This window comes from Leucopleurus acutus (genome assembly GCF_964270905.1).
Source record: "Leucopleurus acutus genome assembly, chromosome: 4".
Classification (NCBI taxonomy): domain Eukaryota; kingdom Metazoa; phylum Chordata; class Mammalia; order Artiodactyla; family Delphinidae; genus Leucopleurus; species Leucopleurus acutus.
In genome coordinates, this window is record NC_139146.1 from 1,271,340 (window position 1) to 1,292,588 (window position 21,249).

A 21,249-nucleotide genomic window follows, 5' to 3' on the forward strand; every position below is an offset into this window, starting at 1 on the left:
TTGTGGTTGACCTTAGGATGTTTTCCAGCAACGCGGCCACTTTTCTGACTGGAGACAGTTCCGAGATGGGGAAACAATGCCCGTGTCAGCCCCCAGACGAGTTAGAACAGACAAACACTATTCTTTGCGAATAAGGTCTGTGCCTGGAAGCAGGGACAGGGTCCCACTCTGGGCAGGAGGCTGCTGAGTCGTGGGAGTGGTGTGGGCCGAAGGAAAACACCACAGAGCCCTCCTAACTGTTTTCGGTTGCTTTTTTCTTGATTCAGAACTCGCTTGGTTGCTGTAAACTGCTGACTGGTTTTCCGCGTTCCGCCAAGTTGGTTCTAACAGTTTTTGCCTGATTTGTGGATGCTTCTGTTGGCGGACAGGCCCTCAGAGCTGCCTGCTTCACCATTTTCATTGGTGTCCTAGAGTGCATTCATTTTACCACCTGATTTTAAAGGACTGATGCATTTCTTTTTGTCCTTTTCCTTCTGTGTTAAGCTATTTTGCCCGCGTTTTAAAATCCCACCCTTGAACTTGGTATTGTCAACAGCTGTATTTAGATAAGAAGCAAAACACCAAAATGCACCCAAGCCCAGAACAAATGTGTGTCAACCCCTGTGTCACCAGCCACCCTTGGTCCGCACTGAACTCCCTTTATTTTGGAAATCCCACAGGCGCTCCAAACCTGCTCAGGAAAGACATTGCTGAAAAGCTTACCTAAGACTAGCTTCCCCATGACCTGCTCAGGGCCACCTGCAGTGACGGCAGATGAGGGCTTGGCCCAAACAAATGGGTCTGGCGACACTGCAGGGAGGGGACAAGGGAGGCATTTTGGAGCAGGTGTCCCTCAACCAAACCACACGAGGGACCCCCTTAGCTCTATCCGGGGCTGGAAAGTTGTCTGAGGGAGCAGCGTTAACTCTCCTGGGACTTGCTTCTTCCCAGAACCAAAGTGTGACAGAATGAATAGATGCTAGGGACATATATCGGACATCATGTTCCAATAACAGAGAACATGCTTTCTCCTTGAGCACATGGGGCACACGCACAATAACACATCATGCACCAGGGCACACAAAAAACCTCAAAAGGCCGCACATAGTAGGAATATTAAAATAACACTCTGATGACAGTATAAGAAAACTAGAAATCAAAGACAAAAACAAAATCCCCAAAGCCCATCTAGCTAGAAATAAATCAGAAAACACTTCTATCAGTCAACTTTTGATTGAACAGAAATATAAACAGAAATCACATAGTTTCTAATGAAAACACCCTATGTCAGAACCAATGGATTACATTAAAACAGTGAGGAAATTTCATAACCCGAAATGCCTATGTTAATAAAAATGACAGAATAAAAGTATATGAATTAAATAAACACAAGGGAAAAAAACAAGAAAATCAAAAGAATACACAAGGAGTGAAATAATAAAGCTAGAAAAAAGATGGGAGCAGAAATTAATGAGGAAAAGAAATTAAGTAGAGAACAGCAAAACAGATCATTAGTAAATAAAAATCCTGGTTCTTACAGGAAATAAATAAACCGTTAGCTAGTTTAATCAAAAGGGCAAACACAGATATACAAAATAAGAAACAACAGGGGAAAGTAGCAGCAGATATGTAGGAAGTTAAAAAAAACCTTCAAAATTATTTTGCACAATGCTATGCAAGTACATTTTAAAACCCAGGTGAGACGGACAATTTCTTAAGAAAACACAGTTATAAAAACTGACTCCAGTAGAGATGAAAGTTAAACAGATCAACGTCTATAGAAGCAATAGAGAAAATTATTAAGGAACCATCCCACAAAAACACCGGGCTCAGATGGTTTCAAAGGAGAATTCTATCAAACCTTTAGAGACCAGAGAGTCCCCATGCTGTGCAAATTGTTGCAGAGTGTAGAAAATGAACAAAACCTTCCAAATTAATTTTATTAAGTATAACAGTTATACCAAAACATGATAAAGATAGCATAAAAAAGGAAAATTATAGACTTATACTGCCTATGAATATTGATTTTTTTCTTTAAAAATCTTAAAATTTATCCAAAATATAAAATTTATGAATATTGATTGATGTAATAATCTTAAATAGGATATTTGCAAACAGAGTCCAACTCCACATTAAGAAAATAGCACCTCACAGCCAAGCAGAGTTTATACCAGGAAAGCAAGGCTGGTTCAGTGTTAGGAAGTCCATTCATATAATTCACCACATGAATACGACTAAGGAGAAAACGACATGATCATCTACATTGTTGCTGAAAAAAACCCCGTGACAAAATCCAACTCCAATCCAATCCAATCCTACTCCTAGTAAAAACTCTTGAGAAAACAGGAATAGCTGGATACTTCCTTAAACTCACAAAGCAATACACCTCACTCCTAAAGCTAGCTTCTTATCATGGGAAGCTCCACGGCAAGGATGCCCACTACCTCCACTATTTAACATTGTTCTGAAAGTATAGTTGATCCTCAAAGAACACAGGTTTCAACTCTGTGGGTCCACCTATATGTATATTTTTTTCAATAAATAGATTGAAAATTTTTTTGGAGATTTGCAACCATTTGAAAAAACTCGGAGATGAACTTTGTAGCCTGAATATTGAAAGATATTCAGAAAAGGTTAGGTGTGTCATGAATGCATAAAATACATGTAGATAATAATTTATCATTTACTACCATAAAATGGACACAAATCTATTATAAAATGTTAAAATTTATCAAAACTTAAGCACACAAACACAGAACGTACACGGTGCCGTTGACAGAAAAAGTGAAGCTGCAGTATGAAATCATCCCCGTATGAATGAACTGCAGTGTACCCTGTGCTGCCGTTAACGATTTCCTAGTCTCCTCCTGTTGCTACTGTGCTGAGCTCAAGTGTTTCAAGTGTCCACTTAAAATGCCCCGTGACGCTGGTCATTTCCATGTGGGGAGTCTGTCTCTCCAGTAAATCGGGAATGGCAGTAAGAAGTGATCTCTCATGGTCCTCACACATTTTTCATCATGTTTAGTGCAATATCGTAAACCTTCAGTAACACCATGGAGTCCATACGAAGTGCCACTAGTGCTGCTGGAAGTGCTCCCAAGAAGCAGAGAAAAGTTGTGACGTTATGAGAAAAAGTTGAATTGCATGATATGTACAGTAGATAGAGGTCTGCAGCTGTGGCTGCTGCCATTTCAAGATAACTGAATTCAGCGTAAGGACCATTGTAAGAAAAGAAAAGGAAATTCGTGAAGTAGTCGCTGCAGCTATGCCAGCAGGCACAAAAACCTTGGACTTTTTGCAAAATACCTCTTTATCTTGTATTGAAAATGCACCTTTTATGTGGGTGCAGGATTGCTATAGACTCTAATATGATTCGAGAAAAAGTGAAGTCATTACATGACAACTTAGAGCAAAAGGAAGGTGAAGGATCTAAAGCTGGAGAATTTAATGCCAGCAAAGGATGGTTTAATAATTTTAGTAAAAGGATTGGCTTTAAACACGTAAAGATAACAGGAGAAGCAGCTTCTGCTGACCAAGGGCCAGCAGACGAGGTCCTAGACGCTGCTAAGAAAATCACTGGGGAGAAAGGATATCTGCCTGAACAGGTTTGTAACGCAGATGAAAGTGCCTTATTCTGGAAGAAGGTGCCACAAAGGGCACTCACCGGGAAGGAAGAAGTGAACAGCAGGATTTAAGGCAGGAAGGGAAGGGCTGACTCCTGTTTGGTACCAGTGCAGTCAGGCTTGTGGTCAGGACCGCCCTCCACCTATCAATCTGCTGACCCCCGAGCCTTAAAGGGAGACGATGAACAGCAGCTGTCAGGCTTTTGATTGGACAACAAGGCCTGGACAGTGAGAGCCCTTTTTCTGGATTGGTTCCATCAATGCTTTGTCCCTGAAGTTAGGAAGTATCTTGCCAAGAAGGGACTGCCTTTAAAGTTCTTTTGATACTGGGCAATGCCCTGCTGGCCACCCAGAGCTCCACGGGTGCAGCCCCGAAGGTGTCAAAGCGGCCTACTTGCCCCGGACACAACGTCTCTATTTAGCTTCTAGATCAGGGGCCATAAGGACCTTTGAGGCTCATTATACACGGTGCTCTACGGAAAGGATCGTCAATGCTATGGAAGGGAACCCTGACAGAGACAACATCATGACAGCCTGGAAGGGTTACACCATTGAAGATGCCATCATTGTTACAGAAAAGCTGTGAAAGCCATCAAGCCCCAAACAATAAAATCCTGCTGGAGAAAATTGTGACTAGGTGTTGTGTATGACTTCACAGGATTTACGATGGAGTCCGCCAAGGAAATCATGAAAGAAATTGTGAGCTGGGCAAAAAAAGGTAGGGGGTGAAGGGTTTCAACATACAGGTCTTGGAGAAATTCAAGAGCTGACAGACACCACACCAGAGAAGTGAACAGAAGACAACTCCATGAAGATGAGAGTTTCCCCACCGGCGCCAGCCAAAGAGGAGGACATAGAAGCAGCAGCGCCAGGAACAAAGTGACGTTAGATGACCTGGCAGAAGGGCTCTGATATTCCAGACTGCTTTCGACTTCTTTCGGGACGTGAACTCCTCTATGAAACTGAAGCAAATGCTGGAAGAAGGATTGGTGCCGTATAGAAACATCTTTAGAGAAATGAAAAAGCAGGAAAGTCAGGCAGAGATTACGACGTATCTCCGTGATGTTACAGTAGGTGTACCTGCCTCTCCTGCCTCCCGCCCCCCGCCCATCACTCAGCCTGAGGACGATGAGGACGGAGATCCTGTGATGATCCACCTCCATGCACTGAACAGTGAATCATTGTCATCCATACAGTTAATCAACGTATCTGTTGTGTGTGTCTTCATGCTCATTACATCTCCCCATTATTCTTTTAGTATCTGTAAAGATCATGCTGATGTACTTTTTTTTTTTTTTTTTGCGGTACACCGGCCTCTCACTGCTGTGGCCTCTCCCGTTGCGGAGCACAGGCTCTGGACGCGCAGGCCCAGTGGCCATGGCTCACGGGCCCAACCGCTCCGCGACATGTGGGATCTTCCCGGACTGGAGCACGAACCCGTGTCCCCTGCATTGGAAGGCAGACTCTCAACCACTGCGCCACCAGGGAAGCCCTGATGTATTTTTTTTTTTTTTGGCCACGCTGCACAGCTTGCGGGATCCTAGTTCCCCGACCGGGGATCAAACCCGCGCCCCCTGCAGTGGAAGCACGGAGTCGCAACCACTGGACCGCCAGGGAAGTCCCCTGATGTACCCTTTTTACTCCTGATAGTAATTTGTGGGTTTTCTCTCTTTTTCTTGATCAGTCTCTCCAGGGGTTTACCAATTTTATTCATCTTTTCAAAAATCCTGCTTCTGTGGGAAAATCCTTGATTTTCTCAACTATTTTTCTGTTTCTATTAAATTGGTTTCCACCCCTCCTAGCTTCCTTCTACTTACTTAGGATTTAAATTCCTCTTATTTTTCTAGCTTCTTAAGGTGGAAGCTTAAGACATGTAATGTCATAAATTTCTAAGTGCTTCTATAGCTGCCCCCCAAAATTTCTGACATGTGTTTTCATTTTCATTTAGCTCAAAATATTTTCTAATTTCCCTTCTGACTTTTTGCTTTGACCTATGGGTTATTTAGAAATGTCATCTTTATTTCCAAATATGTGGGGATTTTCTATACATATTTTTGTTCTTGATTCCATATTTAATTTCACTGTATTAGAGAACATAGCCTCTACGATTTCAGTCCTTTTAAATTTATTGACACTCGTCTTATGGCCAAGCATGCGGTCTATCTTGATGAATGCTTTATTGTGCATGTAAAATGCAGTATATTCTGCAATTGTTGATAATGTTATTCAGGTCTTCCATATCCTTTCTGACCTTCCTTGTACTTGTTATTATTAAGAAAGTAGTGCTGAAATCTCCAACTGGACTTGTGGATCTGTGCATGTTTCATCTCAGTTCCATCAGGTTTGCTTCATGTATTCTGAATCCGTCCTATTAGATGCACCCTATATAGAAGTGTTATGTTTTCTTGATGAACTGGCCCTTTTATGAAGTGTCCCTTTCTGTCCCTGGCAATAGTCCTTGCCCTGAAATCTAACTGTCTGGTACTAAAACAGCCATTCAAATGTTTATCTGGTGAGTCCTGATCTCCTGGCTTTTAGTCTATGTTCTGACCCACTGAACTGCACACTGTGTATCCCGTTACCAGCTCCAGGTTTAGGGAGAGTTTGGGGGCCTTTGTGAAGTGCACGTTTCTCTGGCTCCTTGTATCATCCTCAGACACAATGACAGGGAAAGAAGCCACCTGTATTCTCGTGGGACTGCATACCAGGAGCAAAGTATAAACTTTTCATTAATTGCATTTACCTGCTGCAGTGGCCACTAATAAGTAGATACAGAGCAGATATTCCATACACCTGGAGCTTGAAAGAATCGTTGAGAGGTTGGCATGTGTATTAGTTTCCTGTGGCTGCTGTAATGAATTGCCACAAATCTGGTGGCTTAAAACAAGGGATATTTATTCCCTCACCGTTCTGGGGGTCAGAAGTCTGAAGTCAGTACTGCTGGGCCAAGATCAAGGAGTCGGCAGGGCCTGCTCCTGCTGGATGCCCTCGGGGAAGAATCTATCCCTTGCTTCTTCCAGCCTTTGGTCACATCCCTCCAGTCTCCCTCCTGTGGTCGCGGGGCCTCCTCTCCTCTGTGTCGAGTCCCTCTCATCCGGCTCTTACAAGGGCCCTGTGACGGCATTTAGAGCCCACTCCGATAACCAGGATAACCTTCTCATCTCAGGATCATTAACTTAATCACGCTGCAAAGCTCTTTTCCCATATAAGGCAACCTTCACAGGTTCCAGGGTTTAGGATGCAGATATCTTTGGGGGGCCATTATTCAGATTACCACAGCATAGGAACCTTAAAATACTTAAAATGCTTACACAATGAGATCCAGGTTTTGAAAACCAAAAACAAAAAAACAAAGGAATAAGAATCAAAAGCACAGAAGTGTGTGTACGAGAGAGACAGAGGCCGAGACAGATAAAGAATGGACAGGAATGGAATCTGGCAAAGGAAGACAAAGCTGAGTGGACACAGTGACTTGGATGTGGGGTGAGGAACGAAGTGCCCCCCATACGTGGCCTTGGCCCATGAACGACAGGTGGATGCAGTCACAGTGGGTGGTCCAGAGGCCAGGGTGTGTGAGAGGTCAGAGGTTCCCCAATTCAACGAGGCCAAGCCTGGATTCCAGTTCGTTAGTGAGAAATAGAAAAATGAAATGAGATCTGTACAAAAATTATGTAAGTAAAATTCTATCTAAATCTTTGTCAAACCTATGCTTGACCTTGCAGCTATGCCAGAGGCCGCCCCTGGGCAGCTGAGAAGCAGGGGAGACACTGCAGTCAGGCCTGCGAGTGCCAGGTAGAGAGGGGGCAGGGAGTGCAGAGGGGCCGGCTTTGCACCCACAAGCACAAGAAGCTCACAAGGGGCCCCTCAGGGGCCAGGGCAGGTAAGTCAGAATCCCACAGGGAAAAAAAAGGAGGCCAAAGCGCCTCACTGCCTGCATCAGGGCTGCTAGGACAGGCCTCCAGTGTGCACCCCACGGCATGGCCAGCAGAGGCGGTCAACAGCCCAGGCACAGAGGGAGAGCAGACCGGCTTGGAAGGAATGGGCTCCCAGGTGTCCCCTTCTAAGGTCCCACCTGGTTGTCTCCTGGGAGCAGTGGCCCGAGATGTGTGACAGGGCAGCGGCAGCTGCAGGTGGCCCCCAAGCCTACGGAAGAGCCTGACTGCTTCAGTACCACCGAGGCAGTGTCCCCGCTCCCCCAGCTCCCTGCCCCCCACCCCCCACCAGCCAGGCTGTTTGGTCAAGGCCGACCCAGCACAGACATGGCCCCCCTCCCCCACCCAGAGGCCGCAGACACAGAAGAGCCCAGGGACACGGGCTCCTTATTGCTTTTGTTTCCTCGGTGAAAGGGGATTATCCCAAAGCTAGAAAGGGCCGGGCAAACACTGTCAAGAGAGAACGTGCAGCCCGCACAACCGCAGGCAGCGGCTCTCTGTGAATTCTGTCCCTGGGGTGAGAGCAGCACCCAGTTCCTGTGCCGGCGACTGGAGAAAACAGGAGGAACAGGCTGGTTTCCAGAGGCAGACTTGCTGTTACAGCTGCGGTTGTGAACTGGGCGGCGATGCAGTGGACAGAAAGGAGCCGGAAGACCCTGTCGTGGGCTTGCCTTTGACTCTGCCAACCCGCTTTCCTACAGGCGGCCACCCTGCCTTCTGAAACAACTCCCCTGACCAGCCAAAGAGAGAAGGTGGGGCTGTTCCATGTTCTGGGCCTGAGGACCAGCTTAAACCACAGGAATCATCCATCCTTTGCAGGTCTGAAGGCACTGTTTGGCCTGGATGCTTTTTTCTTTTGATGTTTGTGGAACTTCAGTTCTTCCTTCTTTTTCTGTTTCCTCTGAAAAGGTTATTGGTCTTTTGGGCTTTCTGTCTTTTCTTGGATCCTTGTAGGTAATTTATATTTTCCTAGAAAATCATTTATATCATTAAAACTTACACATTAGTTAGCAGAGAGTTGTACATGGTAACTTCTCTTTTTGCAAGAGATAGACCTTGGAAAAGACCTGTTAAGAAAAACTTCTAGCAAATGAAGAAAAAAACCCCACTAAATATTATAATGGAACACTGCCTTCAGAAATCGGAAGGAAAACCATGTCCAACATAGATTTCTATCCCCAGCCAAATTATCAACCAAATGTGAGACATTTTCAGACAGGTAAGTTCTCTAAAAATTAACCTTCCACGTACCATTTCTGAGGGAGCCAAATAAGGATATGCTCCACCAAGACAACGGAGTAACCCAAGAAAGGGAGTCCAGTACAGCAGAGGAGCAGAGGGGCCCCGGAGGATGGTGAGAGGAAACACAGGCTGACGGTACACGCCAGGCCTAGAGGGCAATCAGTCCAGATGGAACAGGGCAGAGGCTCCAAAAAGAACTTCTTCAGGAAACTGAACTTGATAAACACCTGATGGGTGGGAAAGTTTGCCATGCAAAGCTCCTCAGAGAAAACTTCAGAAGGAGTATTCCATAATAAAATAAACAACCTCAGGAGTTGCTATAAGAGATCTGGGAGGTAAGGGGAATACAATAGTTTGGCAGATTCATTGTTGGCTTTTCTTTTTCTCAAAAAAGCTCAGATCAAATGAAACAGAGAAATCTGTAACTGCAAGACAGAAACTCTAGACAATGTTAACATAGGAGTGGCGTGGAAAGGGGATGTTAAAGGGACATAAGCACATGCTAAATTATGTGTTTTATTAGAAAGAAGATGTAAATATTGATCATCTTAAGTAATCAAAGGACGAACAAAAGAACGTGAGTATTTACCCTAGCACCTAAGACAGTGATTGGAACACAGAAAATATTCAATAAGTATTTAGTGAGTGAATGAGCTAAGAAATAAGTAGGTATGATACTTAAGGGCAAAAAGCATAAGAACAAGTTTTAAATATATAACTTTTAAACCATCTGGAGAGTTGTCTACTTTTGGTAGTGGCAGACTAGCATGTTGTAGATGAATTTCCATGTAGAGCAATTATAATTGCTGGAGAAAATATTAAAAAGCATCTGTTTGAAGGCATGAGAGAACAGTAAGAAACAAGCCCAAGGCAGTAAGAACTTGAAAGGCTATGGCTTCAGAGAAAGGAACATGTAGAAATGTAAGCCTGATGTTTGGGGCCACACTCTCCCTTGAGGAATTTGCTGATTTTGAAGTGATAGTTGAAAGGCTGATTTTAGCTTCCTGAAGTCTATGGGACTAGAGAACAACTTGAGGTTCAGGGCTTATCAAAAAAAGGGATCCAGGACTTCCCTGGTAGTCCAGTGGTAAAGAATCCGTCTTACAATGCAGGGGATGAGGGTTTGATCCCTGGTCAGGGAACTGAGATCCTACAGGCCTTGGGACAACTAAGCCCACACGCCGCAACTACTGAGCTCGTGCGCCTCAACTAGAGAGCCTGCATGCTGCAACTACAGAAAAGAAAACCCACATGCCACAACTAGAGAAAAGCCCGTGCACTGCAATGAAGATCCCGCGTGCCACAATGAAGACCAGCCAAAGATAAAAATTAAAAATAAATAAATAAATCTTTAAAAAAAAAAGAAAGAGGATCCTTGGTACTCTAGGGGAAAATGTGATCTTGAAATTTACTAGCTTTCACAAAGACTGAAGCTCATCTTCCCAATGGATCATCCCATGATTGGACTAAGGCAATCTGCCCTCAGTCTGACTGTCTGCCAGAAGCAAGACTATACCATCTTTTGAGGAAGATAACACTATTCATAGCTGCAACCTCTCATTTTCATTCACACTATTTGATCCAAAATCACCTGGCATCCCAGGAAACAAGATCAAATGACTAAAAACCAAGAGAGAAACAATAGAAACAGATCTATGGGAGACATAGGTATTGCAGTTATCAGTTATAGACATTAGGGTGGCTGTGATTAACATGTTTCAGAGATTAGATGATAAGCTGAGAATTTAAGTAAAGAATTGAAAACTACAGAAATTAATTAATTAATTAATTAAATGGCAGCCCATGCTCTGCAACAAGAGAAGCCACTGCAATGAGAAGCCCGCACACTGCAACGAAGAGTAGCCCCCACTGGTTGCAACTAGAGAAAGCCTGTGTGTGACAATGAAGACCCAACACAGACAAAAATAAATGAATAAATAAAATAAATTAAAAAAAAACAAAACCACTGCAATTGATAACATGCCCTCCAACCAAAAGAAAGCTGGTTCAGCTGTACTTACATCAGAAAAAAATAGTTGTAAGTTTATATATGCCCACTAATATAGTTTCAAAAATATGAAGCAAAAATTGACAGAACCCGAAGGAGAGACAGAGAAATCCATGATCACAACGGGAGACTGACTCGACTTTCTGATACTCATAGAACAAGCACACAGTATTAGCAACAACATAGGACATGAGAATGACTCGTGTAATGAGCCTGACCTAACAGACGCGTACAGAAAGGACGACAGAGACGTTCTTATTAAAGACGTTCTTATCAAAACTGACCTTGGGCTGGTCTGTGAACCCATTTAAAACACATATCAATGGCCAACAGGCACATGAAAAGATGAACATCACTAATTATTAGAGAAATGCAAATCAAAAGTACAATGAGGTATCACCTCACTCTGGTCAGAATGGCCATCATCAAAAAGTCTACAAATAATAAATGCTGGAGAGGGTGTGGAGAAAAGGGAACCCTCCTACACTGTTGGTAAGAGTGCAAATTGGTACAGCCACTATGGAGACCAGTATGGAGGTTCCTTAAAAAACTAAAAATAGAGTTACTGTATGATCCAGCAATCCCACTCCTGGGCATACACCTGGAAAAGATGAAAAGTTTAGTTCTAAAAGATACATGCACCTCAATGTTCATAGCAGCACTATTTATAATAATAGCCAAGACATGAAAGCAACCTAAGTGTCCATCAACAGATGAATGGATAAACAAGATGTGGTATATATACACAATGGAATATTACTCAGCCATTAAAGAGAATGAAATAATGTCCAGCAACATGGATGGACCTAGAGGTTATCATACTGAGTGAAGTAAGTCAGGCAGAAAAAGACAAATATTATAAAATATCACTTATATGTGGAATCTAAAAAACAGTACAAATGAACATATTTACAAAACAGAAACAGACTCACAGACATAGAAAACAAACTTAACGGTTACCAGAGGGGGAAGGTGGGGGAAGGGAATTGGGAATATGGGATTAACAGATGCACACTACTATATATAAAATAGGTAAACAACAAGATTTACTGTATAGCCCAGGGAACTATATTCAATATCTTGTAATAAACTATAATGGAAAAGAATAGGAAAAAAATATATAGATATATACATATATAACCAAATCACTTTGCTGTACACCTGAAAACTATCACAGTATTGTAAATCAACTATACTTTAAAAAGAAAAAAGAAAGACACATTTCAAAGACTGAAAATCCTACAATGTTCTTTCACCATAGTGGAATTAAACTAAAAATCACATCAGGAACAGTAACAGCAAAAACTAGAAAATTCCCATATATTTGGAAATTAAGCATTGTACTTCTAAATAAGTCTTGAGTCAGAGAAAAAAAACACAATAAAAATTAGAAAATATTTTTAGCTGGATGACAGTGAAAATAGATATATCAAAATATTTGAGATGCAGCTAAATAAAGTCATGCCCAGAAAGAAAATTATAGCCTTAAATCCATATTAGAAAAGAAGACTGAAAAGCAATGATCTAAATACCACAACAAACAGTTGGAAAAAGAAAGAATAACATGCTGAGTTCAAAGAAAGTAGGAAGAAGAAAATGATAAAGAGAAGACATTAATATAATAGAAAATAAATGTATAATAAAGAGATTTAACAAAGACGTAATTGGTTCTTTGAATAAATTAATAAAATTTAAAAGTCCCTTGAAAGGCTGAATAAAAATGAAAAAAGGAAGGCACAGTTATCAATGCCAAGAAAGGCAAGGGAATATCATTTCAGACCCTATATTCGTTAAGATGATAAAAAGAGAACATATGAGCAACTTCATGTCGATTAATTTGGAAATATAGACAAAATGGACAAATTCACTGTAAAACAGAGTAAACCAAAACTTATACAAGAAATAGGAGAAAATCTGAGCAGCCACATAGCTATTAGTCATATAGCTGTTTTGTGTGTTGTATCCCACGCATAAAACCTCCAGGTTCAGCCGATTCACTGATGATTTCCTTCAAACATTTAAGGAAGAGACAAGACCACTCTTACATAAATTCTTCCAGAGAATGATAAAAAGAAGGAATACTTCCTAACTCAAAAACTTGACAAGGAAATTAAAAGAAAGGAAAATTATGGCCAGGCTGCTTGCATAAATTTAGATGCAAAATCTTAAACTAGCAGAAGAAAGCATGATCTAATCAATGGAAAATAGGAAAGAAAAGGAAACTCATATATGTTATGAAAATATAACATAAGAAGACAGAAAAGGCTTAATATATCAGTAATTACAAGAAATGTTAATTCACCAATTAAGAGAAAGGGACTCATAGACTGAATATGCAAATTTCAATATAACGTACAAAAAGACACATAAAGGTTAAAATAAAAGCACAAGAAAAAAAAATGCAAGTATGCTCCAAGAGAAATCTTAACATTGATCAACATTTAATTTAAACCAAGAAAAAGTCATAAAGGACAAAGAAGATTACATTCTGTTGAAAATAAAACAAGAAGATACATACACCAAAAACATATAAACACCTAACAATTCAGTCTCAAACCTCTCAAGAAAAAACCTACAAGGGGCTGCCCTGGTGGCGCAGTGGTTGGGAGTCCGCCTGCCGATGCGGGGGACGCGGGTTCGTGCCCCGGTCCGGGAGGATCCCACATGCTGCGGAGCGGCTGGGCCCGTGGGCCATGGCCGCTGAGCCTGCGCGTCCGGAGCCTGTGCCCCGCAACGGGAGAGGCTACAGCAGTGAGAGGTCCGTGTACCGCAAAAAAACCCAAAAGCCAAACAAAACAAAACCACAGGGAGAAACACATAGATCAACAATTGTAAACTGGATATTCTAGCATACTCCTCTCAGAAACGTGTAGGTCAAAGAAGCGAGCAAGCAAACAAAAAGAGAAACTGAAGACCTGAACAGAGCAATTAATAAGCTCGGGTTGCGAGACATACATAGAGCTCCACGACCAATAAAGTAAGGATGCATACTTGGCCAAAAACGAAGCCTCATGAACTACCAAAGGACCCATATTACACAAATTATATTCTTAACTATACTACAACACACTAATAAATTGATAATAAAAGGAAAATAATTAGTATTTTACTTTTTTCTATTTTCTTCTTGATTTTTAAAATTGCTGCCCTTTATAAATGACTTTTTTGTGTAGTTAGAAAAATTTGGACTCGTTCTTTTTCCGGATTATTGAGTTGAATACTTATCTCATTTGTTTTTATTTTCCGTTTCCTGAAAAATGTATTTAAAGTACTAAATTTCCCTCTGCTGCTTTTGTGTCCCACAAGTTTTCACATATTGTATTTTTTATTATCATTAATTTCCAAACATTTCTTAATTTCCTATGATTTTTTTTAACACCAAGGGGCCTTTCCAAGACCAAATATGATCATGTGTCATTAACTGTTGAGTATGATTATTTCAACCTTGTAAACCTGAAACTCACAAAATGGAGGCAGATCCCCTACAAATCACCGTAAGCTGAATAAATTCCATATGGATCAAACCTTTCGATTTAACAAATTAAATCACAAAGACAGAAAAATGCACTTGACTATTTATATGATTTGGGGATGGGAAATAGTATTTTAAAGACGATAACCAAAAACAAGCAATAAAAGGACTAATAGATTTTATGGTATAAAATTTTAAATGTTTGAACATTAAAAAGAATTAACATAATTGAAGGCCAATTAAAAAACAGGGAGAAATGTTTATTTCGTAATTGCTGAAGGGCTAATAACATTTATTACAGAAAGCGCTCCTGAAAAGTAATAAGAAAAAGAAATCCTGATATAAATGGGCAAATGATATGAACAGGCAATTCACAGAAGAAAAAGAAATGATCAATGAATAAATAAAAGTTCAGCTTCCATTAATAATTAAGCAAATGCAGGCTTCCCTGGTGGCACAGTGGTTAAGAATCCGCCTGCCAATGCAGGGGACATGGGTTCAAGCCCTGGTCCGGGAAGATCCCACATGCCGCAGAGCAACTAAGCCTGTGCACCACAACTACTGAGCCTGCGCTGTAGAGCCCCGAGCCACAGCTACTGAGCCCACGTGCCACAGCTACTGAAGCCTGTGCACCTAGAGCCTGTGCTCTGCAACGAGAGAAGCCACCACAATGAGAAGCCCATCGACACAAATAGAGAAAGCCCGCACGCAGCAACGAAGACCCAACACAGCCAAAAACAAATAAAATAAATTCAAAAAAATAATTAAGAAAATGCAATTAAGTGAATTAATAAGAGACTTTTTCACTTAGCAAGTTGGCAAACATTAAGCAAAACTGAAATATGTGCTGTTAGCACAGGTGCAGGTAAAGGGCACTGTGATATACTTCTGGTGGGAGAGTAAATTATTACAACCTTTTTGGAAGGCATTTGGGGAGTATACATCAAAATCCTTAAAATGAGCATATACTCTTTGACCCCAAAATTCCTTTTCTAGGAATTTATCCTAAGGAAATAGATTTGGTTTGAAGATATTTATTAAGAAGGCATTTGGGAAATTGTTTTAATTAGTGCATATCTATACAGTGAAATCCCACATAGCTATTTGACACTTTTGTAGAAGAATATTTACTGAAATGAAAATATGCTATAGAGGTCTTGGTAAACTTAAATTTATGCCAGATAGATAAGCAAGGGAGGAGGCTAGAATGACCCATGTGGTGGATTAGAGTTGGAGACAGCAGTGTGGACTCATGTGTGGCTTCACACAGACACGGATGGCTACACATAGAAACATTTATAGGTATGGGTACACACACAGGGCAGCGTACACACACATATCTCCTTGCTCTGTCAGCTGAGAGGGCCTAGAAGCAAGGACACCCCCTAGCACCCAGATCTTGGCTTCTGATACCATCTCCAGTGAAAGCAACCAGGGCTCCTTGAGAAACGGCTGATTCTACGACTGTGGCAGGAAACACACAAGATGAGCCTGGAGCATCCTGTAGTGCCAGAGAGTAAGGAAGTGATAAACACACACACACACTGAAGAGGTTAAGTCAAAGGGACACAGGAGCCAAGTGAAAGAGCTTCCACTGGCCAAAGCCGGAATAATGTGAATAACAAAATAAACAATGTTATGTTGGGTTATAACCCAAAGGATAGAATAAATGTCCATGAGTTCATACGGATATAAATAAGTGACTGAATAAATACATAAATAAGGGAGAATAGACACACTGCCCATGCAGAAGAATCCCACATAACTCACATAGATACTCGGTCCACAAGAGGATGGAGCCTAACTCCCAACTCCATAAGGGTGGGCTGCCGTTAGTGACTAGGGGGATAAAAGAGGAACTTTATAGTAGAGAAATCTGGCCAACACCACCTCGGCCAGGTGATCAAGGTCGACACCAACAGTGGTAGGTCATGTTGACAGTATGAACCTTTGTCGTGATCGAGGAGAAAGCATGCCACCTCTTTGGTCTCCGTTCCCGGAACCCATATCCCGGGTCTAACCACGAGAGAAACATAGACAAACATCAGTTAAGAGCTATTCTACAACACACCTGACCAGCACTCCTCCAAACTGTCACGGTCATTGAAGACAAGCAAAGTCTGAGAACCTGTCACAGCCCAGAGGAGCTTAAGGGGACATGACGACTAAATGCAGTATGGGATCCTGGAATAGAAAGTGGACATTATGGAAATATTGGGGAAATATGAATAATGTATGACTTTAGTTGATAATAATGTATCAGCACTGGGTTCATTAACTGTAACGAATGTACTATATTAATCCAAGATTAATAATAGGGAGAACTAGGTGTGGGACATATGGGAACCTGTTGTACTATCTTTGCCATTTTTATGTAAATCTAAAACTGTTCTAAAATAAAAAGTTTATTTTGGGGGACTTCCCTGGTGGTCCAGTGGTAAACAATCTGCCTTCCAATGCAGGGGACGCAGGTTCCATCCCTGATCAGGGAACTAAGATCCCACATGCCTCGGGGCAACTAAGCCTGCGTGCCACAACTACTGAGCTCGCACGCCTCAACTAGAGAGAGAAAACCCACATGTCACAACTAGAGAGAAGCCCGAGTGCCGCAACGAAAGATCCCACATGCCTCAACGAACCGACGCAGCCAAAATAAATAAAAAATTTATTTTAAAAATAGATAACACTACTCTAGTTTACAAAATAGCATATATAGTATGATTGGTTTCTTTAATCAAAACTGTAGACAAATATGTGGGGAAAAAACAAGAGGAACTCTAGTGGGCTTATGGCTATTTGGTTCTTGTTATTTTTAACATTTGGCAATTAAACTGTTTTCTAACCAATAGTAATTCTACAGAAAAAATAGGCCATTAAAAAAAAAAATCTCACCGTAAATACAAAAGAATCAGCAACTTTCCTACCAGTACTGAGATAGAAAATATAATAAAAGGACAGCATTCACAATAGCAAAAAACCCCCCAACACCTGACAGTGAGTTTAAGAAGAAATGTGCCAGCTCTTTATGAAGGAGGGGACCTCATGGGGTGCATGGAGAGCAGGCCACGCTCCTGAAGATGAGACACTGCACTGAAAAGACACTGAAAAGACGCCGAGTCCCCATGGCAAGTTTTATCATTAGAGTATCAGTGCGACTATAAAGTGAGAACTTTATAAAGTGATTCTAAAGTCCATCCGAAAACAATCCACGTGAGAACAGTCCTGATGATGTTACGAAGGGTGAACAAATGGTAATGGCGGTTGTGTACGACAGGGAAAGCTCAGTACTGACACTGATGGAAGACACACAGGTGAGCAGAAGAAAACGAAAAGCCCCAAACAGGCCACAGTGTATATAGAAGTAGAGTCTATGATTTGGCATTTCAAATCTCTATTGGGTTGGAATTAATTAACTACTTGGACAATTATAAAGTTAAATGCCTACTTCATATCATACACAAAAATAAGCTAGAGACAAATGAAGGTATCAAGAAAATATGAGGATAAACATGTATACGTAACAGCACGGAAAGCCTAGAGGCAGGCCTGTAGCCCGTGGGCCCCGGTGCATGACAGAGGCCGGCCGTGGGTACAGCACAGACATGCCCACACATAGTGCTGGGGCGACTGACTTGCCCTGTTTGAAAAGATCAAATTAGCTCTTTGTTTTCATGTATCACACAATCAAAAAATCCAAGTCCAGATGGATTTAAAAGCCTACACATGGAAAAAAAAAAAAAAGCAAATTTTAAATCAAGTTAAAGAAAACAAAGGAGAATATAAGTTTCCCAAATAGAAGAGTATTGATAAAAAGACACAAACAATATAAACCATAATAAGAAATAATGATAAAGTACTCTCCATCATAATTTGAAAATCCTGTATGATAAAAAGCATCATAAGTTAAGAGAAAATTAAAAATTATACACTGGGGAAATAAGGTGATATCCAGAATATACAAAGAACCTCTACTAGTCATTAAGAAAAAGAAGCTAATAGAAAACTGGGCAAAAGATACAAACAAATAATTTCTAAAAGTAGAAATTGGAAGGGCTAACTAAGAGAACCTTATTAGTCCTGTAAAATGCAAAAAAAGATCACAAGACATCCCTTTCCACAGAAGAGACTGGCAAACACGAAGTCTGCCCACACTGAGGAGTGGCCAGGACAGAGGACACAGGTTCTGGGCGCAGCGCGGGGCTCAGCTGGGGGGTGGGGAGGGACGCAGGGCAGACTCGAACCCGCCGTCCAGCTTGTGGAAGCAGACAGACACTGGCCTCCAGCCAAAGCGAACTTCCTGGGGATCTGACACTGGCCCGAGAGCCAGGCCTGAGGGCGCGCCCAGACCTCGGACAGCACCTCGCGGCTGTGCTTTCCACTGGCCAGGCCTGTCTGCACCTCCCCCGCCCTTGAGGCAGGCAGAGAACTAGTGTGACTGCAGAGAGGGGACGAGAGGCTCACAGCGGGCGGCCATCGTGGGCAGGGCGGCCAGGCAGGAGCTGTCCTCTCCAGGCCCCACTCGAGCCAGGACTTACAGACATTTGTAAGGGCCTCTGAATTTCCTCGTGTCCGAAGGCTCTCATTTACAATGGCTTGTGCGCAACTCAGGAATGGTTCCCTCGATTGAGTCATTATGAAATATATGTAACTTAAATTTTATCATTTTAATCATGTTAACTGCACACTTTACTGGCATTGAGTATATTCACAATGTTGTGAATCACTACTATGCATTTATTTATTTGGCTTTTTGTTTTTTGGCTGTGTTGGGTCTGTTGCTGTGCGTGGGCTTTCTCTAGCTGTGGTGAGCGGGGGCTACTATTCATTGCGGTCCGCGGGCTTCTCATTGCAGTGGATTCTCTTGTTGCGGAGCACAGGTTCTAGGCGTGCAGGCTTCAGTAGCTGTGGCACATGGGCTCAGTAGTTGTGGCTCACAGGCTCTAGAGTACAGGTTCAGTAGTTGCAGTGCATGGGCTTAGTTGCTCCGCGGCATGTGGGATCTTCCCAGACCAGGGCTCGAACCCATGTCCTCTTCATTGGCATGCAGATTCTTAACCACGGCGCCACCAGGGAAGTCCACTACTATGTATTTATTTCCAGAACTTTTTTATCATCCCAAACTGAAACTCTGTACCCATATTTCCATTCATTTCTCACTATAATTAAAAATATTGTGAGGGGGAGGAACTGATCATTTCCACCTTTTTCTTACTATTGAGATATAATTCACATGCTGTAAAACGCATCCTTTTACAACGCACAGTTCAGTGGTTTTTAGTATATTCACAATGCTCTGTCAACAATGAGTACTAATTCCAGAATATTTTCATTAGTCAAAAAACAAACCCAACCCAATGCCAGTAATCAGTCCTTCTCCATCCCTGTCACAGCCCAGCTGCTGGCCACCACTGCTCTGCTTTCTGTCTATACACTTGCCTGCTCTGGACATCTCATCTCATATAACGGACTCCTACACCATGTGCTCTTTTCTAACTGGCCTCTTTCATGCAGCATGCTTTCTAGGTTCATCCGTGTAGTAACGTGCGTCAGTGCTTTGCTCCTTTTTATGGCTGAATAACAGTCCACCATGTGCGTGGACCACACTGTGGTTTCCATTCAGCTGTTGGTGGATATTTGGGTTGTTGCCAGCTTTCGGCTGTTGTGAATAGTGCTGTACGAACATTCAAGTACAAGTCTCTGGGTGGACATGTTCTCATTTCTCTTAGACATATGCCTAGGAGGGAATGGCAGGGTCATATAGTAAATTTCATTTGCTTTTTTTTTTTTTTTTTTGCGGTACACTGGTCTCTCACTGTTGTGGCCTCTCCCGTTGCGGAGCACAGGCTCCAGACGCACAGGCTCAGTGGCCATGGCTCACGGGCCCAGCCACTCCACGGCATGTGGGATCTTCCTGGACCGGGGCACGAACCTGTGTCCCCTGCATTGGCAGGCGGACGCTCAACCACTGCGCCACCAGGGAAGCCCTACATTTGCTTTTTTTGAGGAAGTGCCAGGCTGTTTTCCACAGTGGCTACAGCATTTTACCCACCAGCCATGTATAAGAATTGATGACTGGGGCTTCCCTGGTGGCGCAGTGGTTGAGAGTCTGCCTGCCAATTCAGGGGACAAGGGTTCGAGCCCTTGTCTGGGAGGATCCCACATGCCGCGGAGCAGCTGGGCCCGTGAGCCATGGCCGCTGAGCCTGCGCGTCCGGAGCCTGTGCTCCACGGCGGGAGGGGCCACGGCGGTGAGAGGCCCGCGTACCGCAAAAAGAAAAATAAAAAAGATGGCACACTAGTCAGACATGTCTACCTGCTCCCTCCTGAGATTCCACTAAAATAGAGCAAAGGAGTTGAAAGGTATAAATCTACGAGAAAGAAGAGAATGGGAGAGGGGCTTTCAGCAGGCACAGCTGCATCTGAGGACGTGCACAAGGGGTGACAGCCCAAGGGGAGCTCTGGGCCCAGCGGAGCCCAGGAAGGCTCTGCAACTGGGACCATCAGGTACAGCCCCAGGCAGGAGAGAGACAAGGGGCTGAAGGCAGGAGGGGGACAGATGGTCAGGCGCCCTCTCTCTGACTCACCACCCATCGCCCCCAGCCCCACACGGTCAACATGAGTCTAGCCGGGCATCTGCTCCCCCAGAGAGATGATGATGATGAGTAAAATGAACCAGAGAACTCTCTACAGAAACTGAAGGCCCTAGAAAAGTGACCTCCGTATTTGGGTGCTTGGAGGGTCCCCAGTGTGTCCCCACCAAGAGCCTGGTCATTCTGAAGTGAGGCCCACAGGCCAACACTCCGCTCTTGAACAGAGAGCTCTGACCAACCCTTTCATGTCACTCTGAACTATGAACGGATGAGTGCGTCACCGAGGTCTGCCTGCCACTCCTCTGAAGCTGGTTCCACACGCGCTCCCACGACCCTCGTGTGACCGAACAGGGCAGCCCCTTAGTCTGGGTGCACGTGGACGACCCTGAAGAAGACACTTAGGT

At 42.9% G+C, this 21,249-nt stretch overlaps 1 protein-coding gene across 1 annotated transcript in view; it reads right to left on the reverse strand.

Moving 5' to 3' along the window:
* The window catches only part of POLN (DNA polymerase nu), a gene marked incomplete at its 3' end in the record, with an annotated part of 169,996 nt that overhangs the window by 23,174 nt on the left and 125,573 nt on the right, over positions 1 to 21,249 (reverse strand).